The sequence below is a fragment of the Megascapheus bottae genome, chromosome 7 (assembly GCF_031878675.1).
Source record: "Megascapheus bottae isolate mThoBot1 chromosome 7, mThoBot2.hap1, whole genome shotgun sequence".
Classification (NCBI taxonomy): Eukaryota; Metazoa; Chordata; class Mammalia; order Rodentia; family Geomyidae; genus Megascapheus; species Megascapheus bottae.
Window position 1 is genome coordinate 25,704,197 of NC_143515.1, and position 6,394 is coordinate 25,710,590.

The window sequence follows — 6,394 nt, forward strand, 5'->3', positions numbered from 1 at the left end:
GAAAAGAAACAGACTTAATTACTTCTAGACTATAATTTAGTTATAAAATATGTGACATGTAAAACAGATGGTACACAAACATGAAGAAGGGTCAGCTAACATAATGTATGTGTTTTTGATAGTGCTGGGATTTGAACTCAGTGTTTCCTACTGGGGTAGGTGCTGCACCTATGACCTGTACCTTCAGTCTGTTTGGCTTTAAACTCATTATGCCTAAAATGTTTTCCTTACCCTAACTAAGAATCCACGTCCCAAAATGAAGGACTAAACAGCATTGGCTTTAAAATCCAGAGGCGCAATTTAGCAATTTTCTTGAAATTATGTCAAATAGTTATTTTCTGTTGTTTGTTTTTACCTACACCCAAGTTCCTCACATATTCAAATAAATGTTATTCATTATGCAGTATATTTTGCCCTGTTAAATACTAAATTGTCTAACAAAAATTAACACATAAGAACATACAGAACTTCCTTTTTTATTCCTTATCATGTTTCTATTCCTTGAGTAAACTATAGCAATTTTCGGGTGATTGTCCAAAGGTAAGTCTATGGAGTATGTTATATTAGCTCTAGGAAAACATAATTAGAATTTAAGCATAGCTAGAAAATACTGTAAGTATGCAGGAATATTATCAAGCTAAGAATGACCCTTTTGTTTTCTTCATGCTCCTTTCTTGTTTCATATGACTTGATTTTGAATGGTTATCTTATACTTTTAGGCCCTCTGTGCAAAAAAAAATGTATATTTTGTTTCCCAAATGAGTTTGTCATGCCGAATATGAGAAAGCTGCAGGATCTTAAACCAATATTTGCTAAAGACCATCATTCATATTGTCTATGTATGGGACTTTTAAAGATTAGAATGAGAAAAGGGAGTTATTAACTATTAAAGTGATCCATTTCTGCAGCAAATGAAAAACAAAATCATTCTTTTCAGCATGAAAGTTTTATGTTTTTTTTATATAGGCAAGTATGTTTTTGTACAGAGGAAAGCAAGGAAATACAGTCACATTAATTTCTGTCTCAAAGTGACTGCTAGGCTTCTGATTCTACAATATTTTGTTAATATTAAATCACTCTATTTTAAAAACAGAATTACTGTTTTAATGCTCCACTAAAATAGAATCAATTTATTATCTGTCATATATTTTTAAGTTAGATATCATAATTCCATCATCCTATCTTCTATAATCATTTTTGTTGAATTGCATCTTTCTAAAAATCAGTCTCTGGGCATTAAGCTAGTCTTTGTTAAGGAATTATCTCACAAATTCAGTTCTACCCAAGACCAGCCTGTGATCAAGGAAGACTTTGGATTGCCACAAATAGCATTCTATGGTATCAAGTCACTGTAAATTCATCATCACTGGTAAGTCTCCTTAAGAGTCTTAAACACTCATTAGAAGAAGACAAGAACTAAAATATGATTACAACCCTGCTTTGGTGGCTTACAAATGGAAAACTGAGTATCCTATGTAAGTAGCTGAGATCTGAGGATCATCCCATCATTTAAGCCAGCCCCAGAGGAGACTCTGAATTCCAGTAACCACCAAATAGCAAGACATGGACCTGTGGCATAAGTGAAAAAGCTGAGTCAGTGCCAGTCATATAAAATAATATAAGATAAATGATGACCACGAATCTGAATGTGCCTTTATTTTCAATGTGAACTTTATAATTTCTCTATTTAGATACTGGTAGTCTTGAAGAATAATTGGGAAACTATATCTATCTATCTATCTATCTATCTATCTATCTATCTATCTATCTATATATATATATCTTATACTAGGCTTTTCCCTTATATATTTATATCTGTATCTATATCTATATATCTGTATCTAAATACATCCATTTCTATATCAGCCCAATATATTAGTTTCTATAACACTGAAAAATATTAGCGAAGCATCTTGTTACCTTTTATATGTACAAGTTAGCACTTAAAGTTGTTTAAGTGAAATTACAATAAAAATTAGTATAAAGTTGAAGTTCTGCTTTTTATTGCAAATTCCAGAAACTCAGTCTCTATCAGTGAAACCCAACCCACTGGTTTAAGACCGCACAATACAATGGTAGAATTCCAGAATTCACTGTGTGGTAGATATTCTAATTACTAGCAGTCATGCTGATCAAATCTAAAATCTCAAGTACACAAGAAAATCCATATTTTTAGGCTATAGAATGCACATTTAGGATGTATTTAGGCAGAGGAGACCCTGAGTTCATGCAATTCTGGAATAGAATAAATAAATAAATGAAAATTTAAGACAAGTGTGTGCCGTAGGTCACAAAATATTTTCTTAGAACATCAAAGCTGTTATGGTTTTTATATGATACACTAAAGTATCATATACTCATATACTCCTTTCTTTTTGTTCTTTTTTAAAATATATTTTTATTGTAATGCATAGAAGGGTTACATTATATTGGCCAGATAGAAGGTGCATCACTTCACAAACATTGCTACCCTTTCTCATGTTTTTGTCCCCATTTTCCTCCTCCAACCCCCTCCCCTCATCTTGTTTTTCCCCCTTCTCTATACTTTTTCAAGTAATTCACCTAAATTTACTGCTATATTTCAGTATGCATTTGTTCTGAGATATGAAATGAGAGAATTTAAAAAAAAACTGAAGACTTTTGGCAAGTGTTTTTTTTTTAAGAAGGTTTTATTAGATAAAAATTGTAGCTCTTTTCTAGTAGAGTAATGGAACTTAAATCTCTTACTACCTTCAACAGTGGTAGGTCTACATTCATTTCTATTTTTTCTTTGCTGTATAATAAATTTCATTCACTTTTCATGTGATGAAATGGTGTAGCGGCAGTGGCTATCATCAACCACTTTGTCATTTAGAGAAACTCAGATCTGGAGCAGGTCATCTTAGTTCTCTGCTCTTGCTTCTAAGCAGGGATAATTAAAAGCCTTTTGCCCTCCTTAAACACCTCATCAGAATTGCTCTTTCTTTGATTTAAACGATCTATGCTCTATTGTTTCTTTAGTAAACCCTATGTCCTGGGCTATCTGATATGATAACTAATCAGATATCGTTTTGTGTTGCTAGCTATTCACATGTACATATGATATATACACAATTTTATTGTAAGCTATTTAAGAGCAAAAATTTCAGCTTGCACTATTATTTTGTACTTTATATGGCAACAGACACATCCAAATGTAAGTAGTAAATTTCTGAATTTTGAAAAGTAATTGTGGTTGAGTTCTTTGGAGAAAAGTATTTATGTGAATCTGATTAACTTAACATCTATTTTCAATTTGAATGTTAGGGACCTCTCGTACTTTTTGATAATTGCAGTACAAAGGAAGATCACATAATCAATTCATTATTCTTTCTCAACTTCTTTTGATAAAACACAAAATTTAATTTTTTGAGGAGCCTTAATTTATTAATTTAATTTAGTTTTGGTTTAGTATATATCAATAGTACCAAGGAAGATTATTGTGATAATTCTACAGATGCAAATCGTACATTTTAAATTATTCCTGTTCTTCCAATATTAAAATCTTGTTCTTCATCTCATGTATTCAATTTATGCAAGTATGATTCAGAACACAATTCTTGCACTGAATAATAAAAAAATTATATTATAATTTGAACTTTGTTATTCATGGTAGTCTCCTTTAAGCCAAAAGAAAATGCAATGCATTGACTGGAAAATTAACTTACAGATTGTGGCATAAATTAGCCATCAAACAATTAGCAATGGTAACAAACAAAGCAAATAAATGAAACTTTAAAGTTTAATGATTTCATGGTGGTCAAATCACTCTTCCAAATTGATCTCTACTTTCTTTTTTAATTTACGGTTTTTATACTGATGGATTAAGATATGGAATATGTGAAGTATGTAAAAATGCTCTGCTCAACAGCACTTTGATCAATGATAATGATTTAAAATTAACTAAATGTTTACCAAAACCATAGACAAATTTGCATAAGCTGAAATTATTAGTTTCACAAATTAATTAGATATAGTTACTAGATTAAATTGAGGTCCACATGCAATGATGAGTATTAATAATATCTGATGAATGTGTATAGACTTCTAAGTTGTTTTTTAGAAAAGCACAGAACCGGGTTCTCAGTCCTCTCTTGCTTTGTTGACATGGTTACAGTGGATGATACAGAAATTAATCCAAACTTACCTTTCTGACATGAGCTATGAATAATGGAGAAGACAAGACAACTAAATGTTTTGTCTAATTTATTAGCTAAATTTAATAAATTGGGAGGCAATCTTTAATTGCCCAAGGGATTCTTTGGATTTACTTGCTGTCCTTTAGTTTTAACTGGTCTTGTAATTAAAATTTAGATATGTCATCTTTCATTTAAATCACCAGAGGTAGTTGTCCTTTCAAGATCAAGATCATCAGGCTAATGTCTCAGGAGCAGCCAATAGTAATTATGCATATTTGACTGGTTATTATACTGTCCATTTTCTCTTTGAAGATACTCTGACAAGTTCCATTGAGAAGATAACCAATTCCCCCTTCATCAGAGGTATTAGTGAGTCAACCCAATTAGAAGGTTTGATAACGTGTGAAATGCAATTAACAGATTTGGTCTGAGGAACTGTAAATGCTGCCATTTTCTGCACTAGATCAATATGGTTTCTAAACAGTTTTCAGTGATGGAGTAGAGTAAATCTCATATTCTAAACAGTATTAACCATAAGTCTAAACTCACTGAGTCTTAACTCCAAACGGTAGGATTCTGTTACCATATCCTTGGTCTACTGTATTTCACTTACATAGTAAATACATATATAATAGTATAAAAACATAACATTTCACTTACATATGACTAAAATTGTCTGTGGAACACACACAGCTAAACAGAACTTACTACATTAATAAATGTATTCTTAACATTGCTGTGTCTATACACTATAGCTATTTTCAAATATAAACAATTTTGTCCTAAACATGCTGAAGCAGTTTCTATAATAGTAATCATCATATAACTATTATATATGAATTCTAATTCTAACTATAAAAGTGGCCCTGGTTTTTCCACCGGCTTTGGGGACACAGGGACTGTGGGGGATCTCCGGGGGTCAGCTGAGTCTGCGTGCATGGGGAGACTCGGCCAATGGCCTGGGCTGCAGCCACCGATGTTGCCTGGTCAGCTCCTCAGCCGAAATCATTCCAGGAAAGCCAAGTCCGCCTAGTTCATGGATTGGAGAAAAAGTTCAGTGGGAAGCATGTCGTCTTCATAGCCCAGAGGACAATTCTGCCCAAGGCAACTAGAAAAAGCCCCCCCCCCCCCCCCACACACACACACAAAAAGCAGAAGACGCCCTCTGACCGCCGTGCACGAAGCCATCCTGGAGGACTTTTGTCTTCTTGAGCTGGATGATGCGGCCAGCCCATCCGGGTGAAGCTGAACAGCCCCAGGCTCAGCGTCCACCTGGACGGTGTGCAACAGAACCACGAGGAGCACAAGGCGGACACGTTTTCTGGTAAATATAAGAAGCTCACGGGCAAGGATGTTAATTTTGAATTCCCAGAGTTTTTATTGTAAAGAAAAATGAGTAAATAAAATGATTCATATTTTAAAAATCAGAATGTCTTTTCCTTTTCTCAGTCTTAGTTCTTGCTCAGATAATTCCTGATATTGTTGCTAAAATCTAGCCTAAAGCTGTAAACCAAGTTCTCACCATCACCACAGTAATCTTGAGCTGTTCACAGTGTTTGTCACCTAGGAAAATCAATCAGTTTCATTAATTTATCACACAAAAGGCTGTACATGAATCAACAAGAAATAACAAGTATACTTAGTATTTAAACAAACTGGTTCTCACATATATAACTGAACTAAGTACACCCAGCTAGGAGTGCCAAACAAAGTGTTATCTACAGAAATAACAACACACAATAGGACATGACTGTCGGAGCACACTGAATATTCAATTTAAATTTCCACAAGCACTACATGAATAATTCCCTCTCTCTGCTTCCCATTCACATTTGGTGAAGCTAGGGAGGAACAGGACATTATTACACTTGCCATTTGAATATTTTCATGAGGGAAGTGCCTAATTGTGTTTTCTTTCTCTTAGATCTCAGCCTCCTGGGTAGCTAGGATTATAGGCGTGAGCCACCTTTCCCCTCTCAGAATTATTATTTTTATGTCTACCAGTCCTGGGACTTGAACTCTGGGTATGGGAACTGCCCTTGAGCTTTTTTTACTCACTTGAGCCATGCTTCTATTTCCCGCTTTTTCTAGGTGCTTAAATGGAAATAAGTGTCTCACAAAATGTCCTGCTAGGTTTAGCTTCAAATCATGATCCTCAGATTTAAGCCTCCTGAAATCAGCTAGGATTATAGGTATGGACAACCTTCACGTGGCTAGATATCCTTTTATTGAATTTT

The 6,394-nt window shown here is 33.9% G+C and overlaps 1 pseudogene; it reads left to right on the top strand.

Annotated features, from left to right (window-relative positions):
• Positions 1-5,111: 5,111 nt before the first annotated feature.
• LOC150060478 (small ribosomal subunit protein eS7 pseudogene) lies at positions 5,112-5,543 on the top strand (annotated as a pseudogene).
• The last annotated feature ends 851 nt before the right edge of the window (positions 5,544-6,394 follow it).